Source organism: Parasteatoda tepidariorum, unplaced genomic scaffold, assembly GCF_982258835.1.
Source record: "Parasteatoda tepidariorum strain Cologne lab strain unplaced genomic scaffold, Ptep-v5.0 scaffold_12, whole genome shotgun sequence".
Taxonomy (NCBI): domain Eukaryota; kingdom Metazoa; phylum Arthropoda; class Arachnida; order Araneae; family Theridiidae; genus Parasteatoda; species Parasteatoda tepidariorum.
This window is the reverse complement of record NW_028257371.1, coordinates 1074948-1101567: the sequence shown is the minus strand read 5'-3', so window position 1 is coordinate 1101567 and position 26620 is coordinate 1074948. Positions and strand designations below refer to the sequence as shown.

The window sequence follows — 26620 nt, the reverse complement described above, 5'->3', positions numbered from 1 at the left end:
TCTTAATATGGTTATTAAAAAATTATATAGTATTTTGATGAATATAGAACCATAGTTTTTGATATATATAATTTTCTCAAGATTCTTAAAATAAGATTCTTAATACATTGACCTCTAATAATGTTTTTAGATTTGCTATTCCTTTTTCTTTTCACTAAGAATGTCCTTTTTATATTGACACTTTAATATTTGAATGTATATATATTTACCAGCTGGCTGTAAAGTTTCACATTTATCAAAAGTTTCTTATTTTCTATGTTTGCAGTAAATTTTAGTTGAATGTTGAATAACTGGTAGATTCTTAAACTGTTATTCAAAGAAACATTTAAAATATTTTTTAAAATTTCTCTTAAATACTTTTTAGAGAGGGGTTTACTAACAGAGCTTACTAACAGAGAGCTTGATGACATTTTTTAATTCTGTTACATTTGTTTGAATATTTTAAATAATTTGAATATCATGTGTATGTTTCAGTAAAATATTTCACTAAGTTTGTAAACTTGCAGTGACTCATGCTAGTAAATGATGTTAAGTAAAATATGGAACTAAAAAAAATTAATAAAAAATACATGTTACAAATTAAAAATTGTATGCAAGTTTCAATTAGAGTGCACAATTGTGTACAGTTACATTAAAGCAGCTTTAATGCAAAGTACCATGCAGAAAACATTACAAAAACAAATGTTGCAAAAGTGTGAAATATTTAAATCAGCCTATGAGAAAGGGCTTTAAAAGTACTTAAGAAAAATCAGCGTGACAATTTCTTTACTGCTCTTTTTATTTTTTTAAATTCAGTTCTTTTTGTTTTCAAATTTTTTTTATACCTATTTGTAATGTTTTTTTATGTAATTTTTCTGTAATGTGCTTTTTAACCAAATATAATGCTCCATCATAACTTTGATGCCTGTGTATTATTTTCATGGTTTTTAATTTGTTTTGATTTTTTTGAATCTCTCTTATACTTATCAATCTTTATATCATAATATTAATTACTTGTAGGACCCATCTTCACTGTGCTGCTTCTTGCAGTAATTCACCTTTAATGAAATTTTTTTGCTGGAAAAAGATGATCAACTTTCCTGGGAGAGGATGAAGAATACTCTGAATACCTCTACAGTAAGTTCTAAATTATATAAAGCTTGTAAATTTCTTTATCACATATACAGATAACCCAAGTATTGTGCAGACTTGGGTGACCTCCTCATTACAGGGTTCCCACACTCCTTAAAAGTCCTTAAAAATTATTTATTTTGGAAAATAAAGGCTTTTAAAAGTAATTAATTTTGGTACAAGGTTTTTAAAAATATTCTATTTTTCAGCATCACTATAGTTGATGGGGACAATTTTTTCAGTTCAAATTTTTTAAAACGAAAAGTTGATCTTTTATCACCTAGAATTAGACTATGGTTGAGTATTTAAGAGAGACAAGAAAGGGTGTGTCTGAGAGGGCTATAGGCAAGGGGGGAGGCATATTTCGCTCATATACTGGTTCTTTCATTAATATATTCTGCATTTTGTCTAGAATCTATCCCAAACTTTTTGTTATAAATGCCGATTAGAATAAAATTCTAACTTAGATTTTGATAATCATTTTATTTAGTTAACATTGCAACTTAAAATGTTTCTTCTTCTTTTAAAATTTCTATTCAACTTTTGGTTACTTTAAAATTAGTTCATGTTTTTCATGAGATTGTTTAGTAATATTATGTAAAGTTAATTCCTAATGACAGTTTTGGTTGGAAATAGTTTTATGTAATCCTCATTATAAAAGTTGAGGTACCATAAACGTTACCTGATAAGGTGATATTGTAGGATAAGAGAATGCCATTAATAATAAAAGAATACTGCTTTGTTCTAACTGTTAATTTACAATAAAAATAAAATATCAAATCATAATAATAGTAGAGAGTAATATTAAGAATGATAGAGGATAATAAAAAATATTACAAGTAAATGTCTATAAATGATTAAAAATTAAATAATTTATCAGTATTTATTAATTAAGTATCCATATCAATTTTCTGCCTAAGGAATGTGTTGATACCCTTAAAAAATGGTTTTAGAACCTTTCATTTATGAGTTTCACTGAAAACTAATAAAAAACATTGGTTTGAAAATTATAAATCTTTTGAACATAATTGTGTTTTTGTTCTCTAAAAATTTTCATAAAAATATTTATTTCAATAAATTTAAAAAAAAAAAGTTAAGCAAAAAAAAAAAAAAAAAGTAAATGATTTTAAGTGCTTAAATACCAACATTGTCTGTTTTTACTTGAAATAAGACTTAATTTGCCACGATCTGTTAAGAAAACTACTATCATGCATAATATTAATTCTTTTAATATATACCCTTATAATTGAAACATTTTATTAATGTAAAAGAAAGAATTTTTTGGGTGTAAATGAGTATTTAGCGAGATTGGCCCGCAACTAAATATGTGATGCATGTCTAGCTTAGTTGCCAACTGTTCCGATTAAATTGTGTTTGTTCTGATTTTTTAGCTTTGCTCTGAAGCTACGGGTTTAGGCCAAAATGTTCTGATTTTTTTGTCATTCTAGTGCCTTTTCACTCCTTATACCTTATTTTCTTTCCACCCAGAGCAGGTCTAAAAACGAGAAGCAGGGCAGGTGATTTTTCCGCGAATATCACAGAATTCTGTTAGACCATTGGTTAGCGGACTTCGCGAATCAAATCTTTATAATCCGACGAGATTTTGAAACTATTGCTAAATCACATTGGCGAGACATTTATGATTCTTCTGCTAATTTGATTTCACTGATTTTCGCTATTTTGAATATTAGGAACTCCATCGGAATCTGCTAATATCACGATTCTTATTCGCACAATTTTAATATCAATCATCAATTTTGGTATTTAGCTGATTTAAAAGTTATGCATAATGATTCCTATTTAGGCGATTTAAAAATTCAATATTGTAATTTGTATTTTTGCGTTTTTAAAATCCAATATCAGGATTCATATTCACTCAATTTTAAAATCCAATTTCACGATTCATATTCACTGGATTTTAAAATTTCACTGGAATAAAAATAGTATTATGATTCATGTAAGAAGTAAGATTTTTCTTGAATTAATTACTATAAATATGTGATATTCTTTATTAGTAAGTAATTTAATTAAAACTGTGCTCAAAAATTTTTTTTCAGCATGAAACATTTATAAATTTATATTTTTATATCAGTAGTTTAGTTTTTGGTATTTTGTTTTCACTTTGTGTCATGATTTCCCATGATTAACTTTGTTTTCCTCTTTTTGTTTTTAACAAGTAGGCAACTATTTTCTAGAAACCACAATATAAAAACTTGTTGTAATAATTTTTTCTCAACTTTCTTTATTTTTTCAAATATATAAAGAAAAAATATTGCAATTCTTGATTTCCCCATTTAATTTTATAATTCAATTTCAATGAATTTATTAAAGAAGGAATACTGATTAGTTTCATAGATATCGTAACAGTCGATAACATCGTAACAGTTTCATAGACATCGATAACAGTCTGAAAATGTTTTTTTTTTTTTTAATCCGATCTGGGTGTGCAAAAATTGCCCTGTCCCACTTTGACGAGCCCTGTTAGTTAATACAATTTTATCAGTACTTACATTATAATAGAGTTGCCTCTTATTGTTTTTTTATTGATTAATTTTCTTTTTCACGAAAGGTAAATAATTGGCACTGTCACTGGTGGTATATATGCATATTCGATGATAAACAATCCTATTATTTTTAAGGTCCTTTATTTTTGCTTTCTTAAAAGAGTGGGAATCCTGTATTAAGTGCACTTGAATATTTTTTTTTTTTTTTTTGAAATTCATTCAATTACTTTTATAAAATTGTACTACATTATTACATACAAAAACTTTATATATTAAATTCCATGTAGTATAGCCCTTGTTGCTGAACTTTATTCAGCCCATCATTTGCTCCTTCTAATAACATATGCAAGAATTACTGTTATCTGGTACAAAACAATTTTTTAATTGATTATATAAAATTCATCATTCAATTTACTTCTGCAAATGTTTTCCTGTTTTGCAATATAATGTGGGTTCACTCTTTGCATCTTTTTCCACCCATGTACCCTATATGTCATTCTCAGTCGATTAGGAATTCATATCATAAATAACTAAATATTGATAATTTTTACATTAAAATCGTTGATTGAAGTATACAAATCAATGACTAGCAATGAAGAACTTTTGAAACAAAAATTTAGTTAAAGTTTTAAATTGCCATTGTATGAGAAAATGTAAATACTGCTTTCTCACTTAAATGCTTTTAAAACACACAAAAAAAATAATTGACTTTTTTTCTTAGCAATAAATAATTTATTAAAAAAACATAGAAAATATTTTAAATGATATTTTTTTGAAAAGTTATTGAATATTTTTAAGAAAATAAATAATATTGCTAGGAAAATATGTAAATGACAGTTCATTTCAATTTCTGAAAATTTGTCGTATATTTTGTGTCTACAACCAGTAAACATTTTCATCCAAGCAACCCATAAATGATAATTTTATCTCTATCATTTTCTTCTACACTATCCACAACACCTAAACACACAGTAAAATATACTTTTACTTTATTGTCTAAACAATTTATTATAAAAAAAATAAGAATGTTTTTGAATCTGTATTACTAAGTACTTGATTACAAATTGCTATCGTAAATAATCGCAATCACTGATCACATATTTTTTCATAAAAATGAAAAAAATATTTTTGAATTTATTACAATATATTCTTGATTACCAATTCCTATTATTATTATTATTTCTTCAATAAAATGTGTACTTTTGATGAAAGTAAAGCATAATGTTTATAAATTAAAATCATTTTCCAAGTGAGTACTTGCAAACCTAACAGTAATTTATTTGCTTTATTCCATACTATCTGTTGGAGTTTCAGGATATTTGGAATAAAGTTCATCATCAGCATTGGCACGACAGCCCTTTGTGAGCCTGGGCCTTCCTCAGAAGCTTTTCCCATTCTGCCCGTTTCCCAGCAATTGATTTTCAGTTCTTTACTTTTAGGATGGCAAAATCCTCATCCACACAGTCTTTCCATCTCTTTTTGGGCCTTCCTCTTGGCCTCTTATTGAAGGGGGTTGCATTAAAGACTCTTAATGCTGTTCGTTCTGGGCTCATTCTCACTACATGCCCGGCCCATCTCATTCTACTTAGTTTAATAAATTTAATGATATCATCTATTAAAGATCTTATATATTTCAAAATTATATCTTTTTCTCCAGTTGTTGTTATCAAGGATAGCGCCAAAGATGGTTCGTAGAACCTTCCTTTCGAACTTCTCTTCCCTTTTCGTTAAAGTCCATGTCTCCGAAGCATTAATACCTTATAAAGTAAAATCTTCGTCTTTCTTTTTATTAAGTGAGATTTCAATAATGATCTTAAACCACAGAAGCAGCGATTGGCTGCAATTATTCTTTTTCTGATTTCAGGATTAATGTCATTTTGATAGTTTATTTCTGATCCTAGATAAATAAAACTTTTTACAGATTCAAATTTAAAAGAATCTATTTTAAACAATTTAGGGATGGTTTCCATTGTACCACAATACATATATTTTGTTTTCTCCACATTCACTCTTAAGTTCATTTTGCTAGCTGATTTTTCCAGCGCCAAAAATTTTCACTCAGTGCAGTCCTAGATCTTGCGATGATGTGGAAAGTTCATTTGGCAATAATGTCTCAGGCCTTTTCAATGCCATTCTTCGGGACTGTAACAAGTCATACCTTTAATTAACTATTCAGGTATTTGCGTCGATTTTTATAAGGATAGGATATTAATGTCAATTTAACTTATTCTTAAACGGCCTAGCTTATTTTTTTTTCTAACAATTCTTGCTACTAATTTTTTTTTTTCAAACTAGCTAGCGCATTGTGGATTCTTCCTATTTATGTGTTAACTTAGAAGCTTTCGAGTTAACTCTCTTTATTGAGTTTTGATAAATATGCATGCTTTGTGTAATCTTTTTATTTATGCCACGTTTGTTCTTCACTTTTGGCATAAGTAGAACTTTTATTCTTGATATTGATTTTACTACCCATATTCATACAATTGATTTACAGTAAACTTCCGATTATCCCCAGGTAGAGAATACGGATCATCAGCGCTTCACCTTTTTTTCACAAGGACAAACAACACAAAGTTTAGAATTTAAAACTAATAAATTCATAGAGATGAAACTTTCAAGAGTTTTGAGAACAACATACTAGCAAAGATTCGTGTTTGTAGTCCAGATGCTCGCAATTAATCAAATAATAAGTCTACACTGAAACATTGAAGCTTCAGGTGCAATAAATTAGTAATAAGGAGCATTGAAAATGGTGCGAAGGAGCAAAACAATGTGAGTCATGATTTACAGTTGTGGAACTATGAATGCAGGATGAAGTTCAAATTTCAATGAATAGATTTCATGCACATCAAAGCAGTTTCTTCTCCTGGATGGTATTGTTACTATTCAAAGCAATAATATTGATAGCAAAGTTTTTCCATCTTGCCTTAATTTGATGACTGGCAATGAATTATCCTCATGGTCATTTATTTAGTCAACGCATTCTTGGAACCCTTATCAGTTATAAAATTGATAACAGATTATCCTCAAACTTGCTTATCCGTGCTTCGGGGTCACTCAATTCAGTAAAGAATCGGGAGGTTACTGTATCGTTAAAAAAATATCAACAAATTACTAATGCTGAAATTGCTAACTTCTATGTCATGTAGAAATTGTTTTTCTTTTTTTAAAAGAGCCGAATCTTTGTTTATTATATGTAAAAATAAAAAATCTATAATATTAATTTTTTATAAATAGAGCTAACTAAAAGATCCTAATTGAAATTACATCATTTAGATCGATCTTAATCTAGTTAAAACTATAATTGAATTTTTTTATGCATATATTCTGAATTTGTTTTGGTGCAGAAATATATATTGAGCAAACTTCCAATAAAAATTATGAAAATAAATACTTTAGTTTTGGATATAGTTTTTTTTTTTTTTTTTTTTTTAGCTATTCAATTTACTTGTTTTTAACAAAGCTCATGTTTTATGTTTTCCCAATTAATAATATTTTTAACAGTCATAAATTTGTTTTTTCATTTTAAAATTTTGTATTCTTTTACTTACTGACTATGTTCTTATTGTCAAACAATAACATTTTTGTTTTAATTCTTTTTGAAATCTGACAAAATAGAAACATATGTAATTGCATTATAAAAATTAAAACATATTAAGCACATGAAAAGTTTTTCAAGTTATTAAAAAATTACAGTCCTAATGTCTTATTTTCCTAATGTAATTATTTCAGTAATTATGCATTGAAAAAAGATTGCTATAAAAGTAAGTTGTTATATAGTTTGTACAAATTAAATGTTTTTTTTACTCACTTGCAACATATGGGGACATTAATTACACTCAATAAAGTAACACATGGAGTTTTTAAGATTAAGTAAAGCTTAAATACCATAAAAGCTTATTTACCACTTCAATTAAACTTTAATATTCTTTCAAAAAGAATGCTCTTTATAGTCCGGGAATTTTATTTTATTCATCTAAAGCCACCAATTGAGTTTTATTGCCACTTTATGTATTTGGGATAATTTATACACAAATATTGGGGATATATTCAAAATGATGTGTAGAACAAAATACTCAAATTAATCTATGAATATGAATCATGTATACTTAAATCAAGTAAAAATTCATACTAAATCAGATTAGATTTGCATTCATCTATAGAATTCTTGATTAATGTAATAAATTACTTTAAAGTTCAGAATTCCATTTTGGGGACAAAGGAGCAGTCATGATATCTCATTTGTATTATTTTCTTTAAAATATAATTTAAATACAAAGTGTAATTGATGCATTTTTTTTTTTACTCATTTAGTATTTTTAAGTACAGTTTAACATGAAGTAGTAATAATTAAAAAATAAGACAAATAAAAAATATTGCTTTAGCATGGACAAGTTAAAGAAAAGAATTGAGAAAAATTACTCTTTTAATTTTTGACATGTTTGAATTTGGAGACACAGTTTTCCTGCTCATTATAAAGCATCAATATAAACAAGATTTAACCCTTCTACTAAGTTTTTTACAGTTCAATAAGATTCCATTACTTTTCATTATTTTATGAGCATGCTACCTTTTTTCAATAAGTCAATAAACATTTTCATGAAATAGTAATGTAATGCATTTAAATAATTGTGTTAAGCGAGATCAAAAACAGGGAAACTTTAAATATTAGTTAAAGTAGTACAAATATCGAACAATTCTTTATTCTACTGTCTCAATGTCAATTTGAATATTTATTCATTCAATGTGATCATAATTATTGATAAGCTTGCTAGGGGTTAAATCTTTATTTAAAAAATTGTAATTAAATCTGAAGAATTAAAATATAATTTGTCTCCTAAAATCTTAAGTAATACTCTGTGTGTACCTGAAAAATGAGCAAAATAAAATCTTCATTTTAAACTCTGCTAAAATTCTCTTAACATAGTACAATTTTGATATTCTGAATCTCTTCTGGCAAGAAAAAAAATTTAAATGTCTTATGCTTTTTGCAAACAAATTTAGTTAAATTTAATATAGTTACTAATATCAAAATAACTTTCCTTTCTTACTATGCAACTTACAAAATGTATAACACACATTAAAAAAAAAAATTAATTCATAAAAAGCAGTTTTTCAGTTATATTAGCATTTGCATAAATATAATAGTTTAGTTTTAACTATTTAAATTATGAATTCTAGAAGAAATAAAACTTGTTTCTTGTTGTTTAATATTGTTTGTTTTTAGTATACATCTTTTTATTAAAGCATTTAATGAATTTTTCAAAATTCTTTTGCAAAATTTAATAATTTTTCTTTTTTAATTAAGTTATAACTCAGGAAACAGATTTATTTGTGAATATATTTTAGTTCTTTAATATATTCCACATGTTCCATGTATATATAACTTATATTGCCTGCTTTTAAATAAAATTAATTTTGTAGCAGATTTTCTACATACTCTTGAGAAAAGATAATGGGTATTTCTACACCAATCATTCAATAAAAAAATTAAGGTCAATAATTTGAATAAGTTAAACATTTTTGAAAATTTACAAATTTTTTGCAATTTGTAAATTACTAGATAGATAGAGATAATTTTTGAGAAATCAAATTTCGAAAAAGATATATTTTTAAAATTTAATTTCTCTAGAAATTATTCGATTAATTTTGCTAAAAAATTTTTATTTCTCCAGGCAAAAATACAGTCTTTAAAATAATGTTAAAATTGTATACTGCACAATTCAAGTTTTTTTTGCTACGAAATAAAATAATAAAAAATAGTAAGTACTCACTAAAAATATTTTTTGCATGGAATTATATTTGGCTAAACTAAGTTAATAATTATAAGTAAAATTCTTTAATTCGTTTAAACATTTTTCGAGATATGGCAAAATACGCTAAAAGTAAAATTAACGCTAAAGGGTTCAAACTATTGAGACCATATTTACGAAACTGCTGCTACTCCTGTTTTTTCAGTGTCAGAAATTCAAATCCTTCAAAAAGTTTATTCAGAAAAAGTTTGATTTTGTAATTTTAAATGTCGGCTGTACTAATTAATTAGCAATATTTAATATCATCCCCTCAAACAGGTGCGGATTAAGCATATGCGGGGCCCTAGGCCATTAAAATTTTTGCGCACTATGTAAAAAATGAAAATAACATAAACGGCAGCAACTTTCAACCGCTCTCTCACTTTCTCCTCTTTGATAATTTAAAATCATGTACATTTATTTACCATGAAATTAAAAATAGTTATTGACACGTAATTAGATAAATAAATAAAGGCTATTAAATTCTTTATTTTTTTTTACATGGGATTCGTTTGGATAAAGTAAATTTAAATTTATGTTCAAAAAATGTTCTATTATTTTTAAAAAAATCCATGAGCTTGTGCCAAATATGTATTTGTGCGAAATACACTTTTTCAAGAGCTTACCTAACTAAACTATGAGGACCATATTTTTGGAATTTTGTGCTACTCCCATATTTTGATTGTCAAAAATCCAAATAAAAAAATCTCAAAAAAAGAGTGCGAATACTTAGTATAGTATTGTGTTCAATTTATATTTTTCTTACTTCACAAATGATTTAGCCTCTCTGTGTTTGTTAGAAATTCTAATAAGAAATAAAACTTTTTACAGGGGCTAGAATAACCTGACTTGCCATGCTGAACAGTTTCCCTTTCTCCGCCAAACTGTCTCAACGTCAAAAGGATGGTAAACGTCCAGTGTCTTCTAGAATACGAGATTTAGAACCCTCACAAGACTCTGCCTTCCCTGCCCTGCCCCCAGAACTGGTGACTTTTCGAATTTTATTTATTTTATTTTTTAAAACTCCCAATAGCGCAAGTAATTTTTTTTTCAGTTCATCAAGCTGAATCAAAAAATAGATTTGATTTCTTAAATTACTTACATTTTAATTTTTTAGATAAATTAAACATAAACAACTTTTAATAAAACTAGATCTACTTTCACTCTGAACACTTCATATATTTTTATATTTCTAAGCATCAGATTTTTTTCCTTATCATATATATTTAATTGTTTTATAAAGAATCTGGCAATGCTTGATTGGCACCTCTGGTACTGATAAAAACCCGTAAGTTTAATATATGTTGTCTGCAGTGTGAATTTCGTCAAGGAATTAAACTTCTTTTTTTTTCAATTTATAAATGTAGCATGTTTTTAAAAATGATTTCTCGTCTAAATTCATTTATTTTTCATTTGGCAAAATTGGTACTCTGTCTTTAGATTTCATTTAAGTTTTGAGTTGAATTAAAAAATAATAGCTGCTATAATTTGTTTAGTAATTAGTTTGTATTCATTAAATCATATTAAACTTTTTTTAATAATGTTAAGAATTTTAATTGCATTATTGTTAAGTAATATTGAAGATTATTTGTACATTTTAGAGTTCAGATCCTTAAACGTGATAAGAATTTAAAATAAAAAATCTTATTGAAGTAAAATTTATAATATTTTATATATATCTTTTAAACAAAATCTGATTTTTATGTACCCTGATAAAATTCTCCAATGTTTCGTTCAGGGCTGCTACAACCCTAAACACAAAATTACCTGGTATAGTTTTTTGCATAGCAAATTAATTAGTACTTTGGCAGAGAGACCTAAACTAAAAATTTTGTTAATGAAAAATAAAGTTTAATAATTTTGGTTAGTTAGTTTAAAATGGTTTGCATTAATTAAATAATATTAACCATTTTATTATAACTGGCATTAAAAATTTTAGTGTAGTTTTATTGTTAAATGGTATTTAGTATTTATACATCTTATTAGAATTTTAATCATTAAACAGAAAAAGAATTTTAAAAAAATTCTGATTGAAATAAAATATTACACTGTTAAATCTGTATCTCTTAAACAAAGTATGATTTTAACACTGTTAAAATGCTGCACTGTGTAAGTTAATTATTATTTTTTTTTCTTGCTGTTGTTGCTAAAATTACTAATGCAGAAAAATCTTAAATACTAATTTTGTTAATTTGTATAACAGAACAGGAAATCTTAGCAGATAGTTTGTTTTCTCAGAATTACAAAGAAGCTTCAAAAACCCATTTTTTTTTTCAAAATAGATTAAAATAAATGTAAAATTTGCCTCATTGATTTAAATTTTTTCTGAAACTCGAAAAAAAATTTTTTGTTCATTATATATTTGATTACTTGATTATTTATTTCATTATTTATTTGATTACTTGATTATTTATTTTGTTATTTATTTGATTTACTGATTAAACAAAATATTTTAGTCATAAAAATTTAATTTTTGAATGATCAAAATGTAAAAATAAAAATTTGAAATGCAAAGTGTCAAAGTGAAGTGTACATTGATGTACACTTCCATGCAATTGTAAAATTAGACTGAATATTTTTGTTCAAATTTGTAAAAGAGGGTTTTTGAGTAACTTTTAAATTTTCTTTTTTATAACATATTTTATTTTCATTATTTCAGAAAAGGTGCCAATAAGTTTAAAATTATACATTTTTGCCTATTTTGATATTACCTTTTGCTCTGTATATTTTCAATTAGCCAGTATTAGGCTTAAACAAATATAACATATCTTCATGGTACTAGTGTAGACAAATGGTGGTATGGGTAATGTGGACAATGATTCTGTTCAACTTCCAATGGAATAAATGTTTATTGGTTAAATATATAATTCACTTGGTGCTATGCATTTCCTAAATCAAAATGATTTTGTAAAATAATATACCTTTACAGTTAATAATTTCAATATTTAGCACAAGACCTTTAGATTAATTCATCCCTTAAAAGTTTTAAGAAAATTTAAAGGTGATGTTTTATCAAGTTTGATAAAAGACTACCATTCAATATAGATAAAATAAAGAATTTTTGCCATACCTTAAATTAAAACAGCAAATGGTTTTCATTACCCCAGTGAGGGAAATATCACTAAACTATGCGTTCCTCGTGTTATCCATTCAAACCATTTCATCATCAAGTTAAAATTATGGTTATTAAAACTGATTCAATTTTAAGTTGATTCAATGCTATCAAATAAATCAAATTAAATAGTAATTTTTAATGCATTGATTTTGTTTAAAATGTCTTTTTTAGTTAAGTGAAATGCCCTCCAATAAGGCTTAGATTGTAATTGATTTCATTTTTGCTTTAAATGTACCTTTCTGAGTTATGATAAATGACTACTTAATAAATTATCAAAATTTGTCACTAGCACCTTAACTTGTCCACATTAGTCCGGTGCAGTAGAGCTAGCGAGGAAAAAACAATTAGTACGTAAAACTTAAACAACTTTGTAATTCTAGGTATAAACCAGAACACAGGTTCAGATTATTATTGAAAAAAATTCTTGACTAGTTAAAAACTGTATTTAATAAGATTGTTTGACGAATTTGTAGGAAATGTAACCCCTATCTCTTCAAAACGAACCACCAGAAGGGAACTAGTGTATGTTACTACATATAACCGAACCCTCAGCTTTTTTTCTCTTCTCATTGGCACGGCAGCCCAGGATGGGCCTTGGCCTTCTCAACAAGCCTATGCCAAGACATTCTTCCCTTAGCCAAGGTTCTCCAGTTTATTATCTTTAAAACTTGTAGGTCCTTTTCAAGGCTGTCTAAAAATCTTAGGTTTGGCCATCCTCTTTTTTTTGTACCTGTTGGCCTGGTACTGAAAACTTTTTTGGTTGTCCTGCCATCCTCCATTCTTATAATGTGGCCTGCCCATTTAATCCTTTGAATTTTGATAAATTTAATGACATCAGGTTCTTTATATGCTTTGTTAAGTTCCGTGTTTGATCTTCTAAACCAGGTATTGTTTTTACTTATTCCACCAAAAATGCTTCGCAGTATTTTTCTCTCAAATCTAGCTATCATATTTTCATCTCCACGGGTCATTGTCCAGGTCTCACATGCGTATGTAAGCACTAATCGTATAATGCATTTATAGAGTAACACTTTTGTTTTTCTTTTTATTAGGCTTGACTTAAGATATTTTCTTAGACCATAAAAACACTTATTGGCCATCATGATTCTCGTGTGTATTTCTTGTGTAGTGTCGTTTTTGTTATTAATCTTAGACCCCAAATAGGTGAAGCTATAGCCCTCAGCTTTACCCTCCTGTAAAATATTTCACCTTAAAAAGTTCATTAATAATGTTTTAGTTGTAAACTAAAAATGTTTATGTTTTCAGAACAATTTGGACACTCCTCTGAGAGCATTGATACTTCTTCTGGCGTTTCCTTTTTATGATCATGATTCTGAAATGGTGTATGTTGCTGGAAAGGTCAAATATTTTCTTGTTCTTTCTTCTAATGTCTCAAACAAAATAATGCTTTTTAATGAATAATATGCTATTTTTATAACTATTAAGAGTTTGAAACATCTCAGGGTTCTTAGTTGCCCTGATATTCTTGATATTTCTGATCATGTATAGTCCTGATTTTTATCTTTTTTGTCATGATGTTCCTGATTTTTGTGTGTTCAGAACATTCTATGTATATAATTACTGAAATGTCCATAAGAGAGTTTGAATCTTCCATTATTTTAGGAATGGTTAAATTAATTTTGAAAAAAAAAATATAATTTTCAATCCAACATCTTTTAAAATGCACACTATTCGATGGTTCAAATTTATGAACCACTAACTTATATACACTATTAAATCATACAACCTTACCTGCAGGATACTTTGTTACAAATTATTTAGGAATGCAGTCACTTTACGAAAAGATAATCAATAAATTTTACGTAGTATCAAATTTTTATGGTGAAGAATTCACGGTTCATACACTTATTTATGCAATTACAATAACAAACTTTAAAGCGTTGATTTTTGTAGTTTTAAAAACTATATTGATTTATCTCTTTCATCTAACTTAAAAAATAATCAATGCCTATCATGTCATAACATTTTTAAGTGGGAAATTGAGATATTATCCACTAAATTACTTTTGTACAAAAGTGTTAACACATTCACTGTTCAAGATAATTGTATCAAGAGATTTATGTCAAGAAACCCTACTTTAAACTTATTTGATTAATACGTAGACTGCCGCATCACCCATATTCAGGTAACAGCATAGTTTCTGATCAGACCACGTCACCCGTATTGGGGTGATGCTTATTTATCTCCTTGCGAAGGATATTCGTATGTATTTGAAAAGATATTTCACAGGACGTAACAAAACTATTGAATTTTTATAAAAGTAGTACAAAAGTGATTAAGAAAATTATTGTGAACCTCATGAAAGCATTCTGGTTCACTTCTATTTGACTCGCTAAGAAATAAGTTTTCCATTTTCTTTTCGAAAATTTAACTAGTTAGAGTAAAGATTTTAAGTAATACTCCTCGTTGATCCAAACTGATCATGCGAAGTGGCGAGATAAGAAGCAACTGACACAAATAAACAGACATGATACCATGGAAACAAACGGAGCGATATATTATCCTTGAGATCTCCAGAGACTCACATTATTGAAATATTGTTGGAAGTACTTAGCAGAATACGCTTCGTACCACGTTACTCGCGGCGTGAAGGTGATTTCACTGTAAATGCGTGTGGCAGTCTACGTGTTAAGGAAGTCTTGAACTCTATTAAAAAATTTAACTAAACATTGATATGAGGAAATGTTAACTGATTGATACTGATTATTTCAATGTAAGAGCACTGTAAAATTTTATATGTATTGATCTCTAACTATTATGAATTCTTCAGTACTCCATTTATAGAATTGTACTGGATACTGTTAAACTATCTGACTAAACAAAGTTTTGAAACTAAAAATAGTATATTTTGTAATTCTTTTGCGAAAAAATTCACTTTTAATGTACTTAAGTAAAGCAAAATTTTTCTTTTTTTTTTCTTTTTAAAAATAGTTTGGTATATAAATACTTTGCAAAAGAAATGTTCTAAATTTTTTTCTTTGGCTGTCACAAAGACAGAACAACTGTTAGTTCACGATTTGAGTATTCTTATTCTGCACTATTTATGCCAATAATAAAAATGGTTCAAAATGTCAATACGAAGAAGAGCCACAGTTAATGGAAATATAAAGCATTTGTATTCTAATTTTTTAATATTTGAAAAATTACTATAAGACTGCATTATCTAAGTTTGCAGAACTTTGCAAAATTTAAGAATTATTCTTTGATTTTTTATAATTTTCTTGTAGGTAGAAAAATCTGGCCAAATTAAAGGCTTTTTTAAAAAAAGTTTAAGATTCTTTTTTTTTTTTTTTTTTGAATATTTAAACTTTTTTTTGTAAAACATTGACATTTCTTTACAGCAAGATAATCTCTCTCTCTCTTTATAAATATATATACACACAGTGCCCAAAATAAGAAACGAATCACCCTGATAAATTTTTGATTTGATGATCAGATCTTCACAATCTAGGGGTTAATCTTAATGGTTCAAAAAAGTGATCTCAATTATGCCAATTAATTTGTGCAAATGATGTTTAAAATTATTAAATTAGACACAAAAATGTACTTTCTCTAAATAAACATATCTTTTTCGATGGATTAAAATTTCTGTCCTCCAAAATTATCGGGGGTAACTACAATATGGGAAATATGGTCCCACTAGTTTGTCGAGAGAGGGCCCTAAAGTTTTGACCCCTTAATATTTCACCTTTTGCTTAATTCGCCATATCTGGAGAAAGTTTTAAGCAAAAAAGAAAAAAAATTGCTCACAATTATGAAGTTCGTTTAGCCGTAGATAAATCTGTGCAAACAATAATATTTAGTGAGTATTTATTAATTTTCACTATTTTATTTAATAATAATCGAAAAAAAATTTAACATTAAGACATACAATTTTTTATATTCTTTTTAAGAATGAATTTTTGAATTGCAAATTACAACATTTGAGCAAAATTGGTCAAATGGCTCCTAAGAAATCGAATTTTAAAAATACAAAATTTTCAAAAGATGATTTCTCAGAAAACATTTGACCAATTTCACTCAAATTGCGTAGTTTGCCTTTTAAAATAATGCAAATAACTGTATACCTTACAATTCATAAGTTTTTTGACTATAATATGAAATAATAAAAAGTACTAAATACTCACTAAAATTTATTTTTTGCATGGAATTATCTGTGTCTAAGCGGATTTTGTAATTGCATCCAAGAATTTTTTTTAATTTGCACAACAATTTCTGTTCCTATGGGGAAATATGCAAAAAGTAAAATTAACATTAGGGTCCAAGCTTTAATGACCATATTTCCCAGATAGCGAGAAATATTCCCCTTCATTTTGGGGGTAAGTAATTTGAATTCGTCCTGTCATGATGTATTATTGTAATTGTTGCTTAACTTGATGGTATTTCTTGATTTTTCACACTAAGTAACAAAAATATATCATAACTGGTTTTATATATTTACTTATATATTACATTCAAAATTTATATTTAATTAGTCTGAACAATTTCAGGAAGATTTGTTCATGACACTGTTCCTACTCCACTTACAGCTAGAGAATGGCTGAATGGGAAAAACAGAAATCCTATTGTTATCTGTGAAGGTAAATTAATAGTCATTATATGTTTTGTTGTAACTCTAGATAAAAAAAAAAAAAAATTTAAAATGCATAGTTGCCAGCTTTCATAAAAAGATTGGAAAATTCAATTTTTTTTTAAAAAATATTATTACAAATACTACTATGTTATATTTTCATTCTGTTGAGTTTTAGTAAATGCTTTAACTGTGATTTTTTATTTAATCGAGCTTTTGGATAAATTTTTGAAGCAACAGATTAAAAATTCCACTTTATTAGACTAAGTAAATTTTTTTTGTTTCTTCTATCTAAGAGAAAATTGTCTGCGTCTATGCTGTGTATATGAAATCTTAGTGCTGTTAGAATTTTAATATTGTCAGAATTTTGGATTACTTTGAAATATTTTTGAACTCACTTTTGGTTTACTTTGAAATAACAAGGAAAAGCCCTTAGCTACTCCAAAATGTTTCTTTTTATGCCATATATTGTGCCATATGAAAAATCTTTTTTTTTTTTTGTAATTTTGTAAGAAAAAAACATGATAAAACCTGCAAATGTAAACTCATTGAATTATACTTATATATAGGTATTTTATGTGAAGAAATATAACAGGGGACTGTCTAGGTTTTTCTTAAAAGTACCTATTTTGTGAAAATTTTGACATAATTTGTGAAAAATTAAAAATTATATTAAAAAGTCAACACTAAAACATGGTAAAAATATAGATTTATCGTTTCTTAAGGGAGACAAAAATAAAATTTTAAGAAAAAGTATTTTGTGAAAATACCGTTTTTCCTAAAGTTCAATTTGTGAAACTACCGTTTTACCTAAAATTGAATTTGTGAAGATACCGCTAAACGGTAGTAAATTCGGCCTGGACAGACCCCTGTATAAATTGATTTTTCAAAACACAAGAAACATTTTTAACAAATCTATAAATCATAATCTCTATATATCTTCAGTTTCATTTAGAGGTATCTAGAGATATCACTATTGACAAAAAATATCTAGATTCATAATTGTAAATATTTTGTAATTTCAAAAATGTATTTTCAAAATGTTTCAAAGTACTCAGTCACTTTTTCAATGATAATATGATAAAACAAAGAAAACTAATGAACTTTTCTGGAACACAATTAATTAACTTTAAAAAGAAACATCTATGTAAATAGCATGTTGATTTCTCTCTGTTTATTAGTTATGGATTAAAAGCATGTGTAATGAAATATTCTTGCTGCATTTTGTGTTTTTTTTAAGTCTGAAAATTTATTCATTATTTAAAAAGTTGTGCTATTTTTAAATATATATATATATATTTATCAGAAATAAAAATGGTATAAACATGATAAGATATGTACTAAAAAAGTAGTATTATCTAGTAACTTATTTTTAAATTACTGAAAGTTATAAAAAATATTTATTATGTATACAAGAAGTTCATTCAGTTTTATTTTATCCATAACATCTTTATCAAAATAATTGAAAATATGCATCCCACTCTACCTATACATAATAAAAACTGAATTAATAATTTAAGTGATTCAAATAATTTGAGTACAAAATAAATGATTTCTGCATGAGATATGCCCATATTTTTAAAGTAACTTAAGCATCTAATATTTCAGATATCTTTTATGTATTTTTGCATAAATATCATTTTTGAAAATAATAGAAATCTTCAACAAAACAGATTCTTTTATGTTTTTTTTTAAAATTATTATATTTCTTTATAATATATATTATGTGTATATTTGATAAATTATTAAACCCAAACCAATTTAAATAATTACCATTTTATAATAATTTAGTTTTAAAACTGATGCTGTTCATCTTTGGCAATTTAAATATTGTTTTATTATTTTGTTTGCCAAATAAGCTAGCTATAAGCAAATCAGTAATCACAATATTGTAATTTTCTGTGTATGAAGCTTATATTTAACATTCCAATAAAATATGGAAATTTCCTGAATTTTAATATTTACATTCAAAAATGTATAGATGTCAAATTCAAAGTTTTTTTTTTTAAAAAAAGTTTCTGTGGGTGAAAATATTTCTTAAAATAATCTAAATCAAATATTTATTTACAAGTATGAGATATAAATTATTTTTTTTTTTTGTAAAAATTATCAAGAGAAAAAATGTGCTAAGAACTTACTGTAATGTAATTTGATTATAGGAGAAAATGTTATATACTGTTTTATTTTTCACTTTTCAAACACTGATATTGAATATCAGTGTTCCATATTAAAGAAATACTTTGTTTCTGATATGGAATTTACTTAAAAGTTTGCAAAGCAAAAGGTTTAATCTTTTAGGATTCTCCAGTTCAAGCAGCAGATATATGAAATTATTTTGATTTGATATAAGTCTAGAAAAGTTAATCGTTGTAAGAGTGAGAAATTTTAAAATGTACTATGAATCCTCGGATTTATCATTTCTCATGAGATCATTCTTTATTAGATATGGGAAAATAATGAATGCGAGTCAACATAAAAGACTCTAAATAATGACTTAATTAAATAAATTTACTATAAATATAAAAAATGTAAATTTAAAAATTATATGCTTTAAAATTATTTACATTGCAAAAAAATTATAAATACATTTATTTATTTAAAATATTTAACAGTAACAAATTGCTGTCATTTTTCCGTAAGTTTTTTGCCTCATTGTTTCTAAGGGTTTGAGGTCTTCCAGGATTCCAACGATCCTTAAAAGTCCTTAAAAACTGCTTATTTTTTATTTTGAAAAGTAAGGGCCCTTAAAAGTACTTAATTTTGGTGCCAGGTTTTTAAAAGTCCTTAATTTTTTCAGCATCACTAAAGTTGATAGGAACAATTTTTCAGTTCAATTTTTTCAAAATGTTGTTCTTTAAATCATCACTTAGAATTAGACCTTACATCCAGGATAAAACATTTATGAGACCAAAACTAATGCGTTGGGGGGGGGGGGCTACAAGCAAAGGAAAAGAAAGCATGCCCTTACATTAATATATTGGTTTTTTCATTAATATATTCTGCCCTTTGCCTAGAATAATACTTTGTGAGGAGAGTGACACATTCTAAAAGAAAGGAATAGTGTGGACAAGGGGGATAGTGCACATGGATGAGATAGGGCTTTTTTTGGGGGGGGGGCAGTTTTAAGGTACCTAAATAGAAGACCCACACTTCAAAACTGACAGAATTTAAGAAATTCAGTTATATTGTTACCGCATATGCTTATAGGAATTAAGTAAAATGCTATGAACAGAAGCATCAGAAAGTATTTTTGAACTAGAATCCATAACAAAAACTATTTCCTAAAATCTTGAAGAATTAAATAAATTTGTATAATTTTTCAATATGTAATAACTGTAAATTTATAGAAAGCAGTAACATTTTTTTTAAAATTCATGATTGTTCTAAAATTTAAACCAATCTGTAATAAACAGGGTTTAAAGAATCCCAACCCACCTAGGTTTTTCATCAAAATCCTGGTTAATTGGCTTTTTAATGAAAACCTAAAGTTTTTTCAAAAATACTTTTATGTATTTTTTTCCTGAGTACCAAATAAAAAAGCATGATTTGCATCTAACAAGAAAGTTAAATATTTGGTTACTTCTTATAATTTGTTTTGTTGCAACCTAAATTTTTTTTTTTTTTTGAAGTTTTAGATTTTTATGCTATTATTTTTATTTCTTAAGAATAAGCAGATTGTTACTTAAAAATTTAGATATCCTCATTTAAAAGATTTTTAGATTTTAATAATCATTTTATTCAGCTAACATTCCAACTTAATATACTGTTTTTAATTTTTATTCAATTTTTGTTTGCTTTAAAATTAGTTCATGTTTTTTGCCAGATTATTTAGTAACATTATGTAAAGTTAATTCCTAATAACAGGTTTTGCTGGAAATAATTTTGCGTAAAATTCATCATAAAAGTAAATGTAACACATTTGCTGTTTACTAATAATTTCAAAATTTTTAATATATACCTTTTCAATATGTTTTTCATAAAATGTTCCAATATTTTTTACCTGATAAAGGGATACTGCAAGATTTTTTTATAAAAGAAGAATACCCCTTTCAGATTTAAACTGAATAAAATATCAAATCATAATAATAATAGAGGATAATATTAAGAATGATAGAGGGTGATAAAGAAATATTACTAGTAAAAATCTATACATGATGTAAAAATAATTTATCACTATTTTTTAATTAAGGAACCTTATCACTTTTCTGGCCATAGGAATGTGTTTAAACTTTTGAAAAATCATTTTTGACTTTTTTATTTATATGCTTCACCTAGAACTAATAGAAAACATATTGGTTTGAAAATTATACATTTTCTCAAACATAATTGTATTTTTATTCCATAGAAATTTTCATAAAAATATTTATTGCTATGAATTTAAAACAATATGTTAAGTTAAGCGTAATGAAAAAATAGTGGAATGATTTATTGTACTTAGATATTAGTATGGCCTGTTTTTACTTGAAATACGACTTAGTTTAACATGGCTTTAAGATAACTATTCTCATGAGTAGGACTGGGCTACAAATCGATGTATCGAGACATATCAATTTAACGCATATATCGCCAAGACGATACAGCGACTTTCATTCAAGGCGATGCATCAGAAATCCGATTTAAGCCGTCGAGTAAAGACAACGAGCGCAAAACGATATATCGGTATAAGACACGCAAGGATATAAGAACGATATAGCGATATAAGACTCTTCTCTAACGTTCCGATGTCGACTCGCGCTGTGGAAAACGATGTTCGTTTCGTTATGTTGAAATGGCCTTGATTGGTGAGCTGTAGAATCAGAGTTTTGAGAACACATATCGTTATATCGCATGTTCCTTTTCGCACCTCTTAGCTTTTTTTTTCGTTGTCGCGACTTTTCTTGTAGATTATTTTCAGTGGGACTAACTTCGTGATCGCCGATGTTACCTTGTTCTGAAGGCAATCTATTATTGAAAAGAATATATAAAGAAGAGTTTCTTCATTAATTAGATAAGTTTTTTTTTAAAAAAACTTCTTTTTATTTTAAAATGTGAAAATTATCGGCAATCTAATTTAGGCTCCCATAAAGAATTGAACTTGTTAGGTTATTTTTTTACTTTCTTTTAATTTATTAAAAACTTTTTGGATGAAACTTCTAATAATTTAATGAGTTTTTATTACTGATTTTAAATTTATAAATCTTGTTGTTTTTATTTTTAGAAATAAAGTTAAAACAAAATTTATTTTTGTCATTTGGATTTGGACATAGTCAATTAACTTTGTTTATACAAAAAAATTTGAAAGGTTTGCGTATTTTATTCATTTTTTTAAAATCATTTAGTACTTCGTTTTATTAGAGAGTATCATAATTTTTTTAAAAATATTCTTTTCATATTATTTGTTAATTAGCTAAACATATTATCGAATATCACAATTTTTTTATTTTTAAGAAATTAAATCTTACTTTGTTTTTCGTTCATAATTCGGTCATTATTTAATTTAATTTAATTATTTATCTGAAAAGATAAGGTCCCGCATTGGACTGATCGTTAAGACACGGTTCCCTGCAGATCACCGAAGTCAAGCATCACTGGCTGCGGTCAGTGTGCGGGTGAGTGACCACTTGGATCAGTCTGCGTAGGGACCGAGGGTGTGCGGTATTGGTCCTCGTTACACTGTCCTACCGCAAAGTGCTCGACTTCGCGTGCAGGTCGTCGAGCTACCGAAGCGGGGGTGTCATCCCATCTGCAGAGGATCAAAGTTGTGATGGCATGTCTTCAGATCATCCTCAGGGATGTTTCCCAGACCGTCGCCAATAGCCCATTGTGCAGCTCTAGTGTGACGTAAATGAACTATAATAGAACTATAATAACTGAAACGATAATAATAAAAAATAATGTTTTAAAAGCGTTTTTTTTTTCTAAAATTTATATAGCACTTTGTTTTAAACATACAAATAATTTTTAACTTTTCATTTAGAAATTGAACATTACGATCGAACTTAATAATTTTGTAATTATTTATGCGTAATAGTACAAGAAAATATTAATTTGTAAAAAACGCTTTAAAATAAGTTTTTAACACTTTGTTTTACGTGTATTATGAATTTCTAAACAAACATTTCAATAAATATTTTAAGTAAGATTTGTACATTGTAGTCAATTTATTTAATATCTTTCTTAAGCAAAATATATGTATCTTCAAATTTATAAATTGATTTAAATCAATCTGAGTATGAAGTTTTGATAGAAATCTGACTTTCTGTGCCTTACAAGTAAATGAAATTCAAAAATACTATATCGCGATACATCGCTATATCGCAATGCAAAACTGACGATGCATCACGATATATAATTTCTAATATCGCCCAGTCCTACTCATGAGTAACTCTAGTTCAACTTTTTAATATTTATTCTTTTAATATTTACTCTTATAAATGATACATTTTATTAATAGAAAAGGAACAATTTGTTTGGTGTAACTGAATATTTAGCAGGATTGGCTCACAACTGAAGGTCTAGTAGCAAAATATAAGAACTTGTATAAATTTTTTAATGATTTTGCCAAATTTCTTTATTTAGTCTTTTTTTTAATATAAAATTGCAAACCTTAATTTCTGCACTTAGTTTTACAATTCAATTTCATTAAAATGATTAAAAGTGGAATACAGATTAGTTTCATAGATGATGTTAACCTTTGACAACTTGAAAATTTGGGGGGGGGACGATCCTGGTTTGCAAAAATTGCCTGGTACTTCTTTGGCGTGCCCTGTTTAATGTAATTATATCAGTGCTTACATTATAATAAAACTATTTTTTATTATTTATTTCCATTTATTGATTTTTTTTTAAGAAAAGTAAATAATTGGTTCTGTCACTGGTGATATATGTATTTTCAATGATAGACAATCATTCTATTTTTAAAGTCCTTAATTTTTACAAAAAAAGTCCTTAAAAGTGCTTAATTTTATCTTTGTCCCAAGAGTGGGAGTCCTGTCTTCCATTAGTGTTTGCACTGATTGTGATTCCATTTTGCAGTCTTTGTAATTCTTCTGCTTTTGCATTTATTTTTTAAAACTGCAGCAACAAAAGTTTCAACCTTTTCGTCTGCTTATAAATAAACATCAAACGTGATATTTGAGCCAAACAGTAACAAATCCTCATTTTGCACCATTCTTTCTATTCTTAAATCCAAATGACTTTATTTATTTTTTAAAAACAATGTTGGTGACATTTCTGAACGATATTCTTCTGCCTGTTTCAAAAAAGATTTAAATAGGCATTATTCACATTATCAGAATAGCATTTGCTATGAGACCATCAAAACAAGACAGTACACATCAGGAAGATACTGAAACAATGACAGGAGGTTTGACTGTATTATTTTAAAAACACTTTGGCTTGAAACCAATTTTTTTATTTTTATTGTCCATGTGCCTGATTGAAGTTTGAAACATGACTACTTATAAAAGATCTCTCTTTTATAAATAGAAATATTAAATTAACTTTGGATGATGAATGATTTAGAATTAATTCTTCTTTCAGTTGCCTGAGACTTGTAAGAAATTAACTTGTCTTGTCAAAGAACTGCAAAACAAATTGCAAATAAAAGATGAATGAATCAAGGAACTGAACGAAAAACATTGCCTTCTGCAGAGTAATTTCTGCAATGACTATTGAATTTTCATATATATATCGTATATAAGTTGATTTGACATTTTTTGTGTATATTTAGTTTTAATTTTTTTTTTATCCAAGTGATATTTACTCTATTAATTCTCTTGAGTTTTATTTTTTTAGAAAGAGAAATCTTGAATAATGTCTTTTTGTTTTTCTTTCGATTTCTCATTTTCATAAAGAAGCTCTATTCTTGTATCTTTTTTAGAATCCTCAAGCGTATGAAAATGCTTTTGAGCCTTTTTGTAGTAAACTTTTCTTCTGTTTTAAAAAGATTGAAAATTAAGCAATGATGTAATCATTTATGTTATTAATTAATAAGCAACTTTGTAAATTGCCAGCTATGAGCATGTAGTCTATTGTTACAGAAAGCAGAACTCTGAAAATTGTTAGATGATTGAATCTAAAATACTGAATTTCTTACTCAGGAATTTCAAATCTATTTTTAATTAGCTTAATATTTTAAACTGGTGTTTTCACAGATTAGTAACATTGAAGTTAATGTGTTAAAGTTAATCAATTTCAAAGTAAGTAATTAATGCTTATTTTATTAATCAAAGCTCATTATCTAATTATTTATAATATGAAAAAACACAAACTTCATGTTTTAAAAACATTAAAGACCTAGATAAATGCTTAAAACTAATCAAAATATCATCACTGCCAATAAATTGTTTTAAAATGTAATTTTAAATTAGTTTTGTAGCAAAATAAAAATTTTGCATTTCTAACAAATATTAGAGCACAAAGTTATGAAATAAATATATGAATAACTGTATAGTTATATAGAGCTATTTTATAATTATGTATTTAATGTTACTGACTTTTTTTTTTTAATGAAACATGCCTGTAGAAAAACAAAATATGTAGTGCACTCAAAAGTAAATAATAAAAGTAACAATTTGCTCAGAATTTTTTTTTTCTTAGCTAGTTTAATAATAGAAAAGTGTATGTTTATTCATTATAATAAAAATATTTAAACAATATAAAAATATTAATTCTGAAAGGTCAACAATCCACTTTTAAGATAATCTGAATCCAACAAAAGAGAAAGTTTAAGAAATTAAAGGCATAGTTAATGCAAAAGGGGGGGGGGGTATGCCACTTATTGTTTATTTAACTAGTCATTGACTGATAATAGTTTACTTATTTTTAACCACCTAACTAATTTGCTTATATTTTGACTTAGTTTTGTCTATGATATTTGTACAATCTATTTTCTCATATTTTAATGAATTTCTCTAAATTTAGTTGTAGCATTATTTTCCTTGACCACCATGTTTTATATATATAAAAAAGGTATTATATATGTGATATAATTATATATATTTATTAATGTTTTATACGTTTGTAACTGTTTTATACAGCATTTTTCTTCCTCTGTGCATTTAATTTTGGTTTTAATATATTACATTATATTATTCGTTACATGTTATTAATTATGAAAATTATGTTATTTCCTTCTTTTTTTATGAGAATGGACCAAACTATTTATCTTTTCCCCTCTACTATGTGTTCAAATACTTTTCAAAACAAAACCATGCTGTTTCGTTTTTTGTAATAATTTTTTTAACTATCTGTTCTTATCTGCATTATTTTCATAACTTGGCATGTAAATTCCATTCCTCTTTAAAATATTTGTTTTCTTGGCTTGATCCTAAATATGATGCTTTTTGATGTATTGTATATAAAGAAGTATGTATGCTTTTTATTTAATTAAATTGTAAAATTAAATTTCATGTTTTAAATGCATAATTGTTAAAAAAAAATTTCCCTCATGTTAACATCATTTGCAAACATTAAAATGTCAACATTTGCAAATTTGAAGAGAAATAAAATTCAATTTGAACAAAAC

General features: G+C 26.5%; 1 long non-coding RNA gene across 10 annotated transcripts in view; it reads left to right on the top strand.

The window, feature by feature from the left end:
- Positions 1-26036, top strand: part of LOC147800851 (uncharacterized) — a 33518-nt gene extending 7482 nt beyond the window's left edge. For 8 of the 10 annotated variants that reach the window (XR_015431049.1, XR_015431048.1, XR_015431047.1 and 5 more), the window contains exons 3-6: positions 1000-1116; positions 10238-10392; positions 13788-13880; positions 24634-26036. This is a non-coding gene — a long non-coding RNA (uncharacterized LOC147800851). Of the gene's footprint in view, positions 1-999; positions 1117-10237; positions 10393-13787; positions 13881-17032; positions 17123-24633 lie in introns of all 10 variants that reach the window. The other 2 variants (XR_015431050.1, XR_015431051.1) reach the window with 2 other exon arrangements.
- The last annotated feature ends 584 nt before the right edge of the window (positions 26037-26620 follow it).